This window comes from Triticum urartu, chromosome 7A, assembly GCF_056163025.1.
Source record: "Triticum urartu cultivar PI428250 chromosome 7A, HENAU_Tu73, whole genome shotgun sequence".
NCBI classification, from domain to species: Eukaryota; Viridiplantae; Streptophyta; class Magnoliopsida; order Poales; family Poaceae; genus Triticum; species Triticum urartu.
Genome location: NC_141879.1, coordinates 444,460,259 through 444,479,479, shown reverse-complemented (window position 1 = coordinate 444,479,479; position 19,221 = coordinate 444,460,259).

Below are 19,221 nucleotides of genomic sequence, written 5' to 3'. Positions count from 1 at the left end.
AAATGCAATTTTTGAAAACACGCATTTTTCCCTATCCAAATAAAATGCGAATAAACTCCGGCAAAACCAAAATTTGACTTATTCATTAAATCTTCATTTTTCCTAACTTTGGGAAAGTCATGTTATTTCCCTCTCTCATAATTTGATATTGGGAAAATAATTGAAGATGAAATAAATAAATCAAATGATCCTCTTTTCCAAAATTTGAGAAAACTCTCAAATATGGAAATAACGAAATCTCCAACTCTCTCCGAAGGTCCTTGAGTTGCGTGAAATTTCTAGGATCAACCAAAATGCATGAAAATATGATATGCATGATGATCTAATGTATAACATTCCAAATTGAAAATTTGGGATGTTACACGCCTCCTCGCTTCTGGCCTGAGGCAATTGATACTGCGTGCCACATCATCAACAGGGTATATCTTCACAAATTTTTGAAAAAGACCTCATATGAACTCCTCTCTGACAAGAAACCCAATGTGAGTTATTTCAAAGTCTTCGGTGCTAAATGTTGGATTAGAGATCCTGATCACAATTCTAAATTTGCATCGAAAGCACATGAAGGTTTTATGCTCAGTTACGGAAAGGACTCGCTCACCTACAGAGTCTTCAACACCTATCACCACAAGGTTGTTGAAACTGTAGATGTGCGGTTCGATGAAACTAACGGCTCGCAAAGAGAGCACCTACCTCCTGTGCTAGATTAAATGTCACATGAGAAATCCATTAAGTTCAAGGCTACCGAGGATGTCATTCCTACCGAAGAATCCGCTGAAGAAGTCATTCCAGAACGTGAAGAACATCATGCTGGTGCACCTGAGGAAAATGGCTCTAAAGAAAATGCTGAGCCAACTCAACTCGTCAACCCGCTCATCCTCACATTGCAAATGAAGTGCAGATTGAGAGAATCATCAACGACATCAAAGCACCAGGTCCTCTCACACGCTCAAGGGTTTCACATTTGTCTAACTTTTGTGGGCAGTTTTCTTTTGTCTCTATCATAGAGCCCACCAAAGTAGATGATGCATTTCGGGAGCCTGAGTGGATTCAAGCGATGCAAGAGGAACTACATCAATTCGAGCTCAACAATGTCTGGGAACTTGTCAAGCGACCAGACCCACACATGCACAATATCATCGGCACCAAATGGATCTACCGCAAGAAGCAAGATGAAAAAGGCCTTGTGGTGAGGAATAAGGCACGTCTAGTAGCTCAAGGCTACACACAGGTTGAAGGAATTGATTTCGATGAAACTTTTGCACCTGTTGCTAGACTTGAGGCTATTCACATATTGCTTGCTTATGCTAACCATCATAATATCTTATATCAAATGGATGTGAAAAGTGCATTCCTCAATGGTAAGCTTGAGGAAGAAGTATGTGTTGCTCAAGCCCCAAGTTTTGAAGATCCTAAGCATCCTAACCAAGTCTTCAGACTCAATAAGGCCCTCTATGGCCTCAAGCAGGCCCCTTGGGCGCGGTATGATACTTTGAAGGAATTCCTCATGAAGAAAGGCTTCAAACCCGGTTCACTTAACCCAACTCTTTTCACCAAAACCTATGATGGTGAATTATTCATGTGCCAAATATATGTTGATGATATTATCTTTGGCTGTACTAACCAACGTTACATTGACGAATTTCCCTATATGATGAGTGAGGAATATCAAATGTCTATGATGGGAGAATTGAAATTCTTCTTAGGTCTTCAAATTATTCAATGGCGCAATGGCATCTTCATATCTCAAGAGAAATACCTTAAGGATGTACTGAGGAAATTCGGCATGCAAGATTGCAAAGGCGTCAAAATCCCTATGCCCACTAATTTCCATCTATGCACTAATGAAAATGGTATAGACTTCGATCAAAAGGTATACCGCTCTATGATTGGCTCTTTATTGTATCTATGTGCATCTAGGCCAGATATTATGCTTAGTGTTTGCATGTGTGCCCGTTTTCAAGCTACACCGAAGGAATCATATTCTTTGAATGTTCTTTGAAAAGGACACACATCTTAACATTTATGCAAATTGATGACTTAGATGTGCAACACATGAACTAACATTTTTCTTCAATCAATGAATACTAACCCTCTAAGTGTGAAGAAATTAATGAAGAATTTGATTCTCAGAGCCCTACGACAGTTGTACGCGGCGTCTGAAATCATCAATCTTATACGGTGGCTCACGCCACCAACAAACATTGAAAATCTTCAATTTGTGTTTTTCTTCAGTTTTTGAAATTCCTCAGTTGTTCAAATTCTTCAACTTTGCAAAATCTTCACTCTTTGCGTTTGTGTTCTTCTTTGACTATATATAATTGAGTTTTCAGTCCTCTACAACATTCACTTATTGCTAATTCTTCAAGTTGACTTTTCTTCTAAGTGAATGTGATCAGACCCTTCCCCCTCTATGCTAAACTCAACCTAGTTTGTTCACAAATTCTTCATGTGCGTTCTATTTGAAACCCGTTCAAAATCTTCACTATGTCCTTGTCAGCTGAAGAATTTGCGAACAAAACTTTAAAATATTCTTATCTAAATTTTCGGCTTTTGCCGCTCAAACCGTTCTGCATCCCACGATAAGATTAAAATACTCACCCATGATCTAACACTATCTCCACTTCTCAGTACGTGGGTGACACATGTCGCTAGGATGAGAAGGGTTAGGAGCACGTTCGTCCATTTTCCTCTGACAAACGGTTTTGCACCTCGGCTATAAATACCCCTCACCCTCCTCTTACCTCATCTACCCCGCTCGACCTCACTCCCCTCGCTCGAGCTCTCTGGCCTAGCACCGCTGCTACTTCCATCGTCGCTGGTGAGGAAGAGCTTCACTGCCTCGACCTCATCGTCGTTGTACTCGCGCCGGCCGCGGAAATATTCACTCCGCCGCTGTTGTAGCTGTCTTCCGCCGCCAAGTTAGGGCGTGGACGATCTGAACTGATGAACTTCTCCACTTCAACTCTCAGTTCATCGTGTTCTTCGTCAAGGGTAAATAAAATATATTTTTACTGCCCTTGTTGATTCTGATGGTTTCCACAAAATCTTCAAAAGGTGTTTATTCTTCAACTTCCACACTCTTAAACACCACACTTGCATCTGTTTATTGATTTGTTTCTCTAAGCAATGTTTTTCCTCAAGATTCCTCAATTGTGTGGATTTTCAATCTATAAAACTCTGGAACCTAAGTCAAAGACCGCGTAGTGAAATTCCTCAAGACGCTCCTGGTCAAATTCCTCAAACTTTATTCTTTTGAAAAACTTTTGAGAACGCATATGACCTCTCCAAATTCTTCGCACCTATACTCTGTTCACAGGTACACATATCCGCTGCTGAATCTCTAGGTTCTCATCAACTTAACTCATTTGCAGCGTTCCTTGAAGACAAATTGCATACCTCGTCGTAGATTTCAATTGTTCAAAATCCTCATTTGAAGGAAATGGTTGATGGCAAGAGACCTCAGAAGGGAGGCAAGAGACAAGAAGTAAATACTGCTTTCGAGATCCCTGATGACATCTATGAGGAATATTGTACTCTTGATGAAGCCAAACATGGCAAGGAGAACAAAAATCAGCGCAAGGTGCACATTCAGAGGATAGAAAGGAGATGGGCACAGGAATGGAGGGAGTACTGGTAGGTAACTCCAAAATACATGAAGAAATTCACTTTACACCCTCCTTGCCCAAGACCTCCATTGGCACCAGGCCAAGAAGCTGATCCCACAAGCATCAAGTGGTGAGGATTTTCCATATGAATGGGCCAAGCGACAAGCTAAATTGGCCAAAATGGCCAAAGAAGCAGTGAAGAAATTCAATGAAGATTCTGCTACTGCCGCTGCTGAGGCCTCTGCTAGCAAGCCCAAGAAGGCCATGCCCAAGAAGCCTGCGCACAAGCCCAGTTCCTCAGCTGTAATGCACTCAGGGCCAACTTCCCCAAAGCCCTCACAGCCAGTGCCTCACGCCACTTCCTCAAAAGCAGCTCCAGCCACCTCTACAAAATCCTCAGCAGCTGTTGCAAAGTCCTCGACACCTGCGCACCTCACCTCTTGTCAAAGGACCGCTAGGATATCAATTGCTTCAGGAGCATCTATAAATTCTTCAGCTCCTCAACGGTCTTCAACAAGCCCCACCTTGCTGAAGAAAAAATCCACTGCTGGATGAGGCACAAGACCAAGTCCTCACAAGAAGCATGTTGCCTTCCAAGTACCGTCTAGTGAATACGAAGTTGATGATGAAGAATTGGTTGAAATCATCAGAGATCGACAAGCCAAGGCTGCTAGAGCCAAAGGTAGTGTTGTGCCCCTCATGTTGGATCCAAAGTTGATCATTGACTTCATTGACATATGGCACAAGGACCCAAACACTCCCCTGTATGATCTGAACCTCACTCCTGGCCAAAGTCATATGTTGACGACCTTCATAAATGAAGAAAAATGGAAATTTGAACAAGGGAGGAGAGTCAATAAAGCTCAGTACAAGAAAGAGCGATTTCTAAAGAACAATGTTCTGAAGCTATCACCTGATGAACTTGTTGCTCTGCAAACTGAGATCAAGGGACTCAGTGATGAATTTGACAGATACTATGCTGATTGGCTGGGAGCCAAAGTGAGATTTGTCAAGCTGACGAAAGGACTCGCTCCAAATGTTGCAGCTTCATCGCAACATGAAATTCCTCAGGCTGAAGCATCTGCTCAGCCTACTGAAGAACATGCAAGCACAGCTGATGAAAATCCAGCTGTTGATGATAAAGTACCAGGGCGGCTGAAGAAATTCCAGTCACTGAAGAAACTGAACATGCCATGGCAACTGCATCAGTTGCGCCTGAAGAAATTGCACCAAATTCCTCTGCTCCTCCTGCGCAGATGACAAGCATCAAGCTACCTTCTACATCAGAAACGAAGAAAACCAAAGCTTCAGAGCGAGCAACTGTGAAGAAAAGGAAAGCATCTGCATCCTCAGAGTCTTCAGCACCAAAGAAAGTGAAGACTTTGACAAGCTCTTAAGCAAATCCCATAGATGATGTTCCTATTTCAATCATGCCATCAAAGGAGATCGTACCCTTTGGTGAGGAATATGTGATTCCTAGTGAATCTGATGAATAAGATCCTTCTGCTGCTACGTCAAAGCAGTTGGATAAAGAAATTGAAGTGGATGACATCCCTTCAACTCCTCTGGTATCATCGCCTATGCTTCAGTTCACAGCTGAAGAGGCAGGCGTAGAAGAAATTGATGAAGAAGATGAGGATGTGGACATTGGGTCAACAACTCCTATTCTAAATGATGACTACTAGGAAAGTCATCACCCCAATTCACCACTGTACACCCCTCTGCAATAGATTCCTCAGTCCCCTGTCCAAACTGAAGAAATTCATACGGGTTCTGATGGACATCAAGCTTCACTTCCTTCTGTTCCAGACGCGGTTCCAGCCGCTAGTGCTGAAGAAATGGAGGCCAAGGCTGCTATTGATGAATCTGCTCCTGAAATTCCTCAGCATGTGGCTCCATAGGCTATAAAACAAGAGGATGTGAAGACATCATCTAAAAATCTTCAGCCCAAGCCACAGAATCCTCACTCCAAGAAGCAGAAGTTCAAGGCTGATGACTTCTTTGCTGAGCACATCTTCTTCACCGACTACAATCCATATGACTCTACTCGACTTCGACGCAAGCGTTTTTGGACTGCCAGGCAGATGAACTTTTATTCCTCACTGTTGTTTGACAAGGACAAGATCTTTGAGCATGAGCAAATTCCTCATGTAGATATGGAGTCTCTACCGTGCTTCACCCCAGTACTCAGTGTTCTTCATGACGCTGGGCTGCTCAACCTCTGCACCGACATCTGCGATTGGAATGAAGAACTCATTCTTCAATTCTTCGCCACGCTGCACATTACTAGAAACGTTGAAGATGTCAATTCATGTATACTGGACTGGATGACTGAAAACACTCACTATAAAGCTCCAGCCTCTGAATTGCTTCATGTCGTTCCAGTCAGTCCTCCCACTGAAGGTGCAGTGCGCATCTATGATGAACCAGAACTGTCAAATCATATGATGCAAGTGTTGATGAAGCCTTTGAAGCCAGGACAAGCTCCAAGAACCAAATTCCTCGTCAAGGAATTGCTCTATGTGCCAAGGAAGATCTACAGAATATTGACCAAAACCCTCAGTCCAATCAAGGGCCACAACTATGATGATGAAGAAGTTGTTGGCATGATGAAGAATCTGCTTTTCAACATCATACATGGTATTCCTATCAACTACCATGATTTCTTCATGAGGACTTTGGCCAATGCAGCTCTGTCGCCGTTTGAATTGAAGCCTTACGCTCCCTGGATTATGAGATTCACCAGATCAAGGTCTTCAATCAACTATCAGGCTAACTGTCAAAATCATCTCAGCTACTTGCCGCCAATTGAAGTCCTTAAAAGGACTATTTCCTCAGCTGATGAGAAGGTCAAGGCTGCTGTCATTGATGAAGGCACTCATCCATTGGATGACAGTTTTGCAAAGCTGCTTCTTATTCCAGCAATGATGACTCTGCCACTCATGATACTGCTGCAAATGCTTCAAAGCAATTTCCTCAAGCCACAGCTCCACGTGTGATGACTGATCGTGAGCTCGTCCTCAGTCTTCATCAGAAGGTCGGTCCAATCACAAGTGGGTCAAGTGTCAGTTTCATTCAATTCTTCAGAACATGACAATCATGCAAAACACTGTGTAGAAGAACCACTACTACTTGCATGAAGTTTTTGACCACACTCGGGCTATATTGTCTCACCTCTACGGTGATGAAGATCTCAAGCAGATGGGATTCCAACAGGACTTTGACTGGTCTCAGCCACCTTTGAAGAAATTCAAGAAGGTCAAAGTTCCTCACCTGGTCGCCAGTTCATATTCTTCATCGCGCGAGACAGATGAAGCTGAAGACTTGAATGACACCGCGGCAGGCCCTACTCCAACGGACGACCCCAACAACACTGGAGCTCCTCCATCGACATTGTGATGATATTCTTCAAGGGTGTTAGTCCTCATTTTTCATCCTTTTTTGTCATTCGATAACAAAGGGGGAGAAATTTGATTTAGCCTTCAAGCGGGTATCTATTATATGAGCGTTTTTTTACAACTCTCGCTCTTCTAAAGTGATTGTTGATCGAGTTGTAAACTTAAGTCCTATGGTGGTCTGATACTTTTTCTCTATTTTTTGCATTCTATTTCCTCACTTCGTCAATGCACGCATGCTAAATTTCATCAAACACCATATTTCATCATGCATTTCAAATTCTTCATATCATATGTTAAATGCGTGTATGAATTACAAGATATAGGGGGAGATCTCCATGATTCTACTCTACAATGTGCTTTTGCTATTCAAAGCAAATTCCTCACATATGCACATCTTCAGGGGGGAGTTCTTCTATATCTTGCAATCAAATTCTTCAGTATCAGTATTTACACTTCATATGTTTATCCATATTGAAAACTTAACCTATATTGTCATCAATCACCAAAAAGGGGGAGATTGTAAGTGCATCTAGTGCCCCTTTGTGATTTTGGTGTATTGAAGACTTATAGGTTAAGTGACTAATGAGTTTGTGAGTGTACACAGGTCTATAAGTCTATGAGGAGTTTGATATTTACGATGAAAGTCGACCCTTAAAAATGAATGTCTTTAGTTGAAGACTTTGGTTTTTCTTGAAGACTTTGAAAGTGAAGAAATTGGTGTGACTGTGAAGACTTGATATTCATGTGAGGATTATGAAGCGTGAAGACTTTTGTTTTCGCAGGTTCATTTTCTCTTACTTGAGTCATAGAAAATGCTGTACTGTTTAAGGGAGTCGAGGAAAAACTAAGGAAAAGTTTCCAAGTGATGCTCATCTCAAAATCCTACACCTACCCAATCCTTTCGAGTGAAGCCATTGGAAATCTCATACAGTTCAGTCAATTTCTTCAGTGATAGAGACGAAGATCTTCTGGTCTCTGAGGAATATGTTCTAACTAAGGAGTTAGGAATTTGCCAGTGTGGATTGCCTACAAGTGAGGAACTTGATAGCCCCGAGGAATTTGATAGTCAAATTTCCGACCGTTGATGTGCTATGCGCCAGCTATCCCAAAATATCTACCCATCTAACGGTCATATCATTGAAGGGCATTTATGTCTTATCATGTCAGGCTGCTCCCTAGGTTATAAATAGCCGCCCCCTACAACCACTAGTTGGTTGGCTTCTCCGCGAGAAACTGACACTTGTCATTGAGAGCATCCCATCCTCCGGGGACTTTGAGTGAAAATCATCAAGGGAGGAAAATCCAAACACCTACAAACCCAAAGTGATTGAGCATCACTGAAGAGATTGTTCCTATGTGGAACCGATGCTTGTTACCTTTGAGGGTCGTGCATCCTCCGGATGGTTAGGCGTCATGGTGTGGAGCATCCAAGAGGAAATTGTGGATCACCGAGTGACCGAGTCTGTGAAGGTTTGGAAGTCACCTGAAGACTTACCACGAGTGATTGGGCGAGGTCTGTGTGATCTTAGCTCAAGGAAAATATGGTGAGGACTGTGTGTCCTCAGGTTTAAATACCTAGCTGCTTGATACGTCTCCAACGTATCTATAATTTTTGATTGTTCCATGCTATTATATTATCTGTTTTGGATGTTTAATGGGCTTTATTATGCTCTGTTATATTATTTTTGGGACTAACCTACTAACCGGAGGCCCAGTGCCAGTTTCTGTTTTTTTGCCTATTTCAGTGTTTCGCAGAAAAGGAATATCAAATGGAATACAAATGAAACGAAACCTTCGCGAGGATCTTTCTTGGAACAAACACAATCTAGGAGACTTGGAGTGGAAGTCTGGAAGTCCGTGAGGCGGCCACGAGATAGGAGGGCGAGCCCAGGGCGGTAGGCGCGCCCCCACCCTCGTGGGCCCCATGGAGCTCCACCGACATACTTCTTTCGCCTATATATACTCTTATACCCTAAAAACATCAGGGGGAGCCACGAAACCACTTTTCCACCGCCGCAACCTTCTGTACCCGTGAGATCCCGTCTTGGGGCCTTTTCCGGCGCTCTGTCAGAGGGGGGATCAATCACGGAGGGCTTCTACATCCACACCTTAGCCTCTCCGATGAAGCGTGAGTAGTTTACCACGGACCTTCGGGTCCATAGTTATTAGCTAGATGGCTTCTTCTCTCTCTTTGATCTTCAATACAAAGTTCTCCTCAATGTTCTTGGAGATCTATTCGATGTAATACTCTTTTGCGGTGTGTTTGCCGAGATCCGATGAATTGTGGGTTTATGAACTTGATTATCTATGAATATTATTTGGTTCTTCTCTAAATTCTTATATGCATGATTTGATATATTTGCAAGTCTCTTCGAATTATCGGATTAGTTTGTCCTACTAGATTGATCTTTCTTGCAATGGGAGAAGTGCTTAGCTTTGGGTTCAATCTTGCGGTGTCCATTCCCAGTGACAGTAGGGGCAGGAAGGCACTTATTGTATTGTTGCCATCAAGGATAAAAAGATGGGGTTTATATCATATTGCTTGAGTTTATCCCTCTACATCATGTCATCTTGCCTAAAGCATTACTCTGTTCTTATGAACTCAATACTCTAGATGCATGCTGGATAGCGGTCGATGTGTGGAGTAATAGTAGTAGATGCAGAATCGTTTTGGTCTACTTAACACGGACGTGATGTCTATATTCATAATCATTGCCTAGATATTCTCATAACTATGCGCTCTTCTACAATTGCTCGACAGTAATTTGTTCACCCACCGTAATTCATGCTATCATGAGAGAAGCCACTAGTGAAACCTATGTCCCCAGGTCTCTTTCTTATTATATTGCATCTCTTTTTATTTACATCGCATCTCGTTTAATATTTTGCAATCTTTACTTTCCAATCTATACAACAAAAATACCAAAAATATTTATCTTACTATCTTTATCAGATCTCACTTTCGCAAGTGACCGTGAAGGGATTGACAACCCCTTTATCGCGTTGGTTGCGAGGTTCTTCATTGTTTGTGCAGGTACTGGGTGACTTGTGTGTTATCTCCTACTGGATTGATACCTTGGTTCTCAAAAATTGAGGGAAATACTTACGCTACTTTGCTGCATCAGCCTTTCCTCTTCAAGGGAAAACCAATGCATGCTCAAGAGGTAGCACCGCTCCAACCAGACATACAACTGTCACAGCAGTTGGAACTAGTCTACCAAATCATCGTCTTCACCAAGCTATTGGTTCTATTTCCTCAACCATTTCATTTCCTCATTCTAGTGTCGAAGTACTTGGTCATTACTATTTGAAGACTTTGACTGAAGACTTTCTCAATTTCCTCAATCCTATTTCTTCAATTAGTTTGTCTTCAGCCTGCTTATCCTGTGTTTACGCTACTTGTACTATGTGATGCTTTTCATTTCATCATGATGATTGTGCTACTTCTATGTTATGCTTGCATCTGAGTACTTATTCCGCTGCTAAGTAGTTTGTTACTTAGGAATTTCCTCACCCTGAAATTCCTTAGTGACGAATTTGTAAAAATCGCCTATTCACCCCCCCCCCTCTAGTCGATATAACGCACTTTCAAAGCGTTACTCTGTTTGTTATGAACTTGATATCTAGAGAGGGAAGCATAAAGGCACTCTTGAAGTGGAGTAATAATAGTAGATGCAGAATCATTTCGGTCTACTTGTCATGGACGTAATGCCTGCACTGATCATGCCATGAATACCATCATAACTATGCATTTTTATCAATTGCCCAATACTAACTTTTGTACCCACCGTTGCTATGTTCTTGAGAGACATGCCTCTAGTGAAAGCTATGGCCCCCGGGTCCATCCACATCATATTGCTAAACCCCTAAAAACCTTGCTGCAATTTATTTACTTCTACTTAGTTTTATAATTTATATATCTACCACTATCAGAATTAATCCTTACAATTAACAAGTACAAGGGGATTGAGAACCCTCTTGCATGTGTTGGGTGCAAGTATTTGTTTGGGTGTGTGCAGGTACTGTTGAAAGTTGTTTGCGTGAAGAAGCGGGGGAACATGATTTAGTTTGTCATTGGGAATTAGTTTCCATGGCTAAATTACTCAACTCTGCACTTTGTTTTTTCTCACTCATCTTGTTTATTTTCTATAGTATATTGTTATTTATCGGTTCCATTATTTCTTCAAGAACCCGTAGGTCAACTCTGTTTAGATATGATTTACTCCTGAAAAGAATGTAATTGCGTTTGTGCTTTCAGCTTAGGCGAATCTATACCTTGATTACAAATTCTACATTCTCCTCTTTGGATGTCGTTTCTTTTGCTAGATGTATTTGCATGCCTTTGCTCCATGACTCTTGAGTCTGCCGCTTCGTCTGCTCTGGGATCACACCAATTGCTAATTTAATGCACATATAAATCTGTTGGGAAACATAGTAATTTCAAAAGTTTCCTACGCACACGGAAGATCATGGTGATGCATAGCAATGAGAGGGGAGAGTGTTGTCCATGTACCCTCGTAGACCGTAAGCGGAAGCGTTATGACAACGCGGTTGATGTAGTCGTACGTCTTCACGATCGACCGATCCTAGTACAGAAAGTACGACACCTCCGCGATCTGCACACGTTCGGCTCGGTGACGTCCCACGAACTCACGAACTAGCAGAGTGTCCAGGGAGAGTTTCGTCAGCACTACATCGTGATGACGGTGATGATGATGCTGCCGGAACAGGGCTTCGCCTAAGCACTGCTACGATATGACCGAGGTAGATTATGGTGCAGGGGGCACCGCACACGGCTAAGAGATCAATGATCAACTTGTGTGTTCTAGGGTGCCCCCTGCCCCCGTATATAGAGCAAGGGGGAGGCCGGCCGGCCCTTGTGGCGCGCCTTGAGAGGAGGAGTCCTCCTCCTAGTAGGAGTAGGACTCCCCTTTCCTAGTCCTACTAGGAGGGGGAAAGGAAGGAGGAGAAGGGAGAAGGAAAGGGGGCGCCTCCCCCATCCCTAGTCTAATTCGGACTAGAGGGGGAGGGGCGCACGGCCTGCCCTGGCCGGCCCTCTCTCTCTCCACTAAGGCCCATGTGACCCATTAGTTCCTCGGGGGGGGGGGGGGGGGTCTGGTAACCCTCTGGCACTCTGGTTTACTCCGAAATCACCCGGAACACTTCCGGTGTCCGAATATAGCCGCCCAATATATCAATGTTTATGTCTCGACCATTTCTAGACTCCTCGTCATGTCCGTGATCATATCCGAGACTTTTAACTACCTTCGGTATGTCAAAACACATAAACTCATAATACCGATCGTCACCGAACATTAAGCGTGCGGACCCTACAGGTTCGAGAACTATGTAGACATGAAGGAGACACGTCTTCGGTCAATAACCAATAGCGGGACCTGGATGTTCATATTGGCTCCCACATATTCTATGAAGATCTTTATCGGTCAGACCACATAACGATATACGTTGTTCCCTTTGTCATCGGTATGTTACTTGCCCGAGATTCGATCGTCGGTATCTCAATACCTAGTTCAATCTCGTTACCGACAAGTCTCTTTATTCGTTCTATAATGCATCATACCGCAACTAACTCATTAGTCACATTGCTTGCAAGGCTTATAGTGATGTGGATTACCGAGAGGGCCCAGAGATACCTCTCCGACAATCGGAGTGACAAATCCTAATCTCGATTTATGCCAACTCAACAAACACCATCGGAGACACCTGTAGAGCATCTTTATAATCACCCATTTACGTTGTGACGTTTGATAACACACTAAGTGTTCCTCCAGTATTTGAGAGTTGCATAATCTTATAGTCATAGGAACATGTATAAGTCATGAAGAAAGCAATAGCAATAAACTAAACGATCATAGTGCTAAGCTAACGGATGGGTCTTGTCCATCACATCATTCTCTAATGATGTGATCCCATTCATCAAATGACAACACATGTCCATGGCTAGGAAACTTAACCATCTTTGATTAACGAGCTAGTCCAGTAGAGGCATACTAGTGGCACTCTGTTTGTCTATGTATTCAGACATGTACTAAGTTTCCGGTTAATACAATTCTAGCATGAATAATAAACATTTATCATGATATAAGGAAATATAAATAACAACTTTATTATTGCCTCTAGGGCATATTTCCTTCAGTCTCCCACCTGCACCAGAATCAATAATATAGTTCACATCGTCATGTGATTTCACACCAATAGTTCACATCTTTATGTGATTAGTTCACATCTTCATGTGACTAATACCCCAAGGTTTAGTAGAGTAAATAATCTAGTTCACATCGCTATGTGTTTAACACCCAAAGAGTGATCATGTTTTGCTTGTGAGAGAAGTTTAGTCTACGGGTCTACAACATTCAGATTCGTGTGTATTTTGCAAATTTCTATGTCTACAGTACTCTGTACATAGTTACTATAGCTAATTGCTCCCACTTTCAATATGTATCTAGATCGAGACTTAGAGTCATCCAGATCAGTGTCAAAGCTTGCATTGACGTAACTCTTTACGACGAACTCTTTGTCACCTCCATAACCGAGAAACATTTCCTTATTCCACTAAGGATATTTTTGACTGATGTCCAGTGATCCACTCCTAGATCACTATTGTACCCTCTTACCAAACTTATGGTGAGGTACACAATAGGTCTGGCACACATCATAGTATATTTTATAGAACCTATGACTGAGGCATAGGGAATGACTTTTCATTCTCTTTCTATTTTCTACCGTGGTCGGGTTTTGAGTCTTTACTCAACTTCACACCTTGCAACACAAGCAAGAACTCCTTCTTTGACTTTTCTATATTGAACTACTTCAAAATCTTGTCAAGGTATGTACTCATTGAAAATATATCAAGCGTCTTGATCTATCTCTATAGATCTTGATGCTCAATATGTAAGTAGCTTCACCGAGGTCTTTCTTTGAAAAACTCCTTTCAAACATTCCTTTATGCTTTCCAGAAAATTCTACATTATTTCCGATCAACAATATGTCGTTCACATATACTTATCAGAAATGTTGTAGTGCTCCCACTCACTTTCTTGTAAATACAGGCTTCACCGCAAGTCTGTATAAAACCATATGCTTTGATCACTTTATCAAAGCATATATTCCAACTCCGAGATGCTTGCACCAGTCCATAGATGGATCGCTGGAGCTTTCTCACTTTGTTAGCACCTTTAGGATTGACAAAACCTTCTATTTACATCATATACAACTCTTCTTTAAGAAATCCATTAAGGAATGTAGTTTTGACATCCATTTGCCAGATTTCATAAAATGCGGCAACTGCTAACATGATTCCGACAGACTTTTAAGCATCGATACGAGTGAGAAAATCTCATCGTAGACAACACCTTGATCTTGTCGAACACCTTTTGCGAGAATTCGAGCTTTGTAGATAGTAACACTACTATCAGCGTCCGTCTTCCTCCTGAAGATCCATTTATTCTGACTGGCTCACCGATCATCGAGCAAGTCAATCAAAGTCGATATTTGTGCTCATACATGGATCCCATCTCAGATTTCATGGCCTTAAGCCATTTCATGGAATCTGGGCTCGTCATCGCTTCCTCGTAGTTCGTAGGTTCGTCATGATCTAGTAACATGACTTCCAGAAAGGATTACCATACCACTCTGGTGTGGACCATACTCTGGTTGACCTATGAGGTTCAGTAGTAACTTCATCTGAAGTTTCATGATCATTATCATTAGCTTCCTCTCTAATTGGCGTAGGAATCACTAGAACTGATTTCTGTGATGAACTACTTTACAATTCGGGAGAAGGTACAATTACCTCATCAAGTACTACTTTCCTCCCACTCACTTCTTTCGAGAGAAACTCCTCTAGAAAGTATCCACTCTTAGCAACAAAGATCTTGCCTTTCGGATATGTGATAGAAGGTGTACCCAACAGTTTCTTCTGGGTATCCTATGAAGACGCACTTCTCCGATTTGGGTTTGAGCTTATCAGGCTGAAACTTTTCACATAAGCATCACAACTCCAAACTTTAAGAAATGACAACTTGGGTTTCTTGCCAAACCACAGTTAATATGGTGTCGTCTCAACGGATTTAGATGGTGCCCTATTTAACGTGAATGCAGCTGTCTCTAATGCATAACCCCAAAACGATAGTGATAAATCGGTAAGAGACATCATAGATCGCACCATATCTAATAAAGTACGGTTATGACGTTCGGACACACCATTATGCTGTGGTGTTCCAGGTGGCGTGAGTTGCGAAACTATTCCACATTGTTTCAAATGAGGACCAAACTCGTAACTCAAATATTCTCCTCCACGATCAGATCGCAGAAATTTTATTTCTTTGTTACGATGATTTTCCACTTCACTCTAAAATTCTTTGAACTTTTCAAATGTTTCAGACTTATGTTTCATCAAGTAGATATACCCATATCTATGAAGGCCAAAAAATAACGATACCCGCCGCGAACTTCACCACTCATCGGATTGCATACATCAGTATGTATTATTTCCAATAAGTCAAATGCTTGCTCCATTGTTCTGGAGAACAGAGTTTTAGTCATCTTGCCCACGAGGCATGGTTCGCAAGCATCAAATGATTCATAATCAAGTGATTCCAAAATCCCATCAGCATGGAGTTTCTTCATGCGTTTTACATCAATATGACCTAAACGGCAATGCCACATATAAGTTGCACTATCATTATTAATTTTGCATCTTTTGGCTTCAATATTATGAATATCTGTATCACTACGATCGAGATTCAATAAACCATTCCCCTTGGGTGTATGACCTCAGAAGGTTTTATTCATGTAAACAGAATAACAATTATTCTTTGACTTAAATGAATAACCGTATTGCAGTAAACATGATCCAATCATATTATGCTCAACGCAAACACCAAATAACATTTATTTTAGGTTCAACACTAATCTTGAAGGTAAAGGGAGTGTGCGATGGTGATCTTATCAACCTTGGAATCACTACCAACTCACATCATCACCTCGCCCTTAACTAGTCTCTATTTATTTTGCAACTCCCGTTTCGAGTTACTACTCTTAGCAACTGAACCGGTATCAAATACTGAGGGGTTGCTATAAACACTGGTAAAGTACACATCAATAAGATGTATATCAAATATACTTTTGTTCACTTTGCCATCCTTCTTATTCGCCAAGTATCTAGGGCAGTTCCACTTCCAGTGACCATTTCCTTTGCAGAGAAGCACTTAGTTCCAGGCTTGGGTCTAGCTTTGGGCTTCTTCATGGGAGCAGCAACTTGCTTGCTATTCTTCTTTGAAGTTCCTCTTTCTTTCCCTTTGCCCTTTTCTTTAAACTAGTGGTCTTGTTAATCATCAACACTTGATGCTATTTCTTGATTTCTACCTTCGCCGATTTCAGCATCGCGAAGAGCTTGGGAATTACTTTGGTCATCCCTTGCATATTATAGTTCATCACTAAGTTCTAGTGACTAGAGAACTTTGTCAGTTACTATCTTATCTGGAAGATTAACTCCCACTTGATTCAAGCAATTGTAGTACCCAGACAATCTGAGCACATGCTCACTGGTTAAGCTATTCTCCTCCATCTTGTAGGCAAAGTACTGTCAGAGGTCTCATACCTCTTGACACGGGCATGAGTATGAGATACCAATTTCAACTCTTGGAACATCTTTTCAAAACATTTTTGAAGTCCCAATTCTAAGTTGTAAAGCATGGTGCACTAAACTATCAAGTAGTCATCATACCGAGCTTGTCAAACGTTCATAACGTCCGCATCTGCTCCTGCAATAGGTCTGTCACCTAGCGGTGCATCAAGGACATAATTCTTCTATGCAGCAATGAGGACAATCCTCAGATCACGGACCTAGTCCGCATCATTGCTACTATTATCTTTCAACATAGTTTTTCTCTAGGAACATATCAAAATAAACGGGGAGCTACATCGCGAGCTATTGATCTACAACATAGTTATGCAAATACTATCAGGACTAAGTTCATGATAAATTAAAGTTCAATTAATCATATTACTTAAGAACTCCCACTTAGATAGACATCCCTCTAGTCATCTAAATGATCACATGATCCAAATCAACTAAACCATGTCCGATCATCACGTGAGACGGAGTAGTTTTCAATGGTGAACATCATATGTTGATCATATCTACTATATGATTCATGCTCGACCTTTCGGTCTCCGGTGTTCCGAGGCCATATCTGCATATGCTAGGCCCGTTAAGTTTAACCCGAGTATTATGCATGTGCAAAACTGGCTTGCACCCGTTGTATTTGAACATAGAGCTTATCACACTGGATGATCATGTGGTGTCTCGGCACGACGAACTTTCGCAACGGTGCATACTCAGGGAGAACACTTGTACCTTGAAATTTAGTGAGAGATCATCTTATAATGCTACCGTCGATCTAAGAAAAATAAGATGCATAAAGGATAAACATCACATGCAATCAATATAAGTGATATGATATGGCCATCATCATCTTGTGCCTTTGATCTCCCTCTCCAAAGCACCATCATGATCACCACCGTCACCGGCGCGACACCTTGATCTCCATCGTTGCATCATTGTCGTCTCGCCAACTATTGCTTCTACGACTATCGCTACCGCTTAGTGATAAAGTAAAACAATTACAAGGCGGTTGCATTTCATATAATAAAGTGACAACCATATGGCTCCTGCCAGTTGCTGATAACTCTGTTACAAAACATGATCATCTCATACAATAAAATTTAGCATCATGTCTTGACCATATGACATCACAACATGCCCTACAAAAACAAGTTAGACGTCCTCTACTTTGTTGTTGCAAGTTTTACGTGGCTGCTACAGGCTGAGCAAGAACCGTTCTTACCTACGCATCAAAAACCACAACGCGGTATAGTGATTGCTTTTTGATCTTCCGAAAGAACCATGTTCATTGAATATGATTCAACTAAAGTTGGAGAAACTGACACCCACCAGCCACCTGTGTGCGAAGCACGTCGGTAGAACCAGTCTCGCGTAAGCGTCGCGTAATGTCGGTCTGGGACACTTCACCCAACAATACACCGAATCAAGAATCAACTAGTGACGGCAAGCAATATGTATATACCCACGCCCACAACTCCTTTGTGTTCTAATCGTGCATATAACATCTATGCATAAACCTGGCTCGGATGCCACTGTTGGGAAATGTAGCAATTTCAAAAGTTTCCTACGCACACGCAAGATCATGGTGATGCATAGCAACAAGAGGGGTGAGTGTTTTCCATGTACCCTCGTAGACTGTAAGCGGAAGCGTTATGACAACGCGGTTGATGTAGTCGTATGTCTTCACGATCGACCAATCCTAGTACCGAAAGTATGGCACCTCCGCGGTCTGCACACGTTCGGCTCGGTGACGTCCCACGAACTCACGATCCAGCAGAGTGTCGAGGGAGAGTTTCTTCAGCACGACGGCATGATGATGGTGATGATGATGCTACCGGAACAAGGCTTCTCGTAAGCACCGCTATGATATGACCGAGGTGGATTATGGTGGAGGGGGGCGCCTCACACGGCTAAGAGATCAATGATCAACTTGTGTGTTCTAGGGTGCCCCCGCCCCCGTATATAAAGGAGCAAGGGGGAGGCCGGCCGGCCCTTGTGGCGCGCCCTGAGAGGAGGAGTCCTCCTCCTAGTAGGAGTAGGACTCCCCTTTCCTAGTCCTACTAGGAGGGGGAAAGGAAGGAGGAGAAGGGAGAAGGAAAGGGGGGCGCCGCCCCCCATCCCTAGTCCAATTCGTACTAGAGGGGGAGGGGCGCGCGTCCTATGGCACCCCGATCCGCATGGAGCAGGGGGCCTTCGCAAGTCAGCCCAGGATAACACCTGACGCACGACAGGTCCATAATACAACATTCCAGGTACAAGAATATTCATCAAATATATGTATAGAAGATTACATCATTGATGAATACAATTATCTGGCATATTCCTAAGGCTATTTAAATGGCAGCGGAAATCTATTTAAATGGCGGCGGAAGTCTTGGTTTGGCAGCACAACAACTCTGGCTGGGCTCCACAACTCACAGGACTGGCAAGGTTATGGCCTAGTACGATGGGTCAAGCGAACACTTCGGGTATGACCTACAAAACTGGCATGACACACCACGTCAGTACATTGAATGCACTTGCAAGACAACCAAATACATAGCATCCAAACAAGGAGAAGACAAAG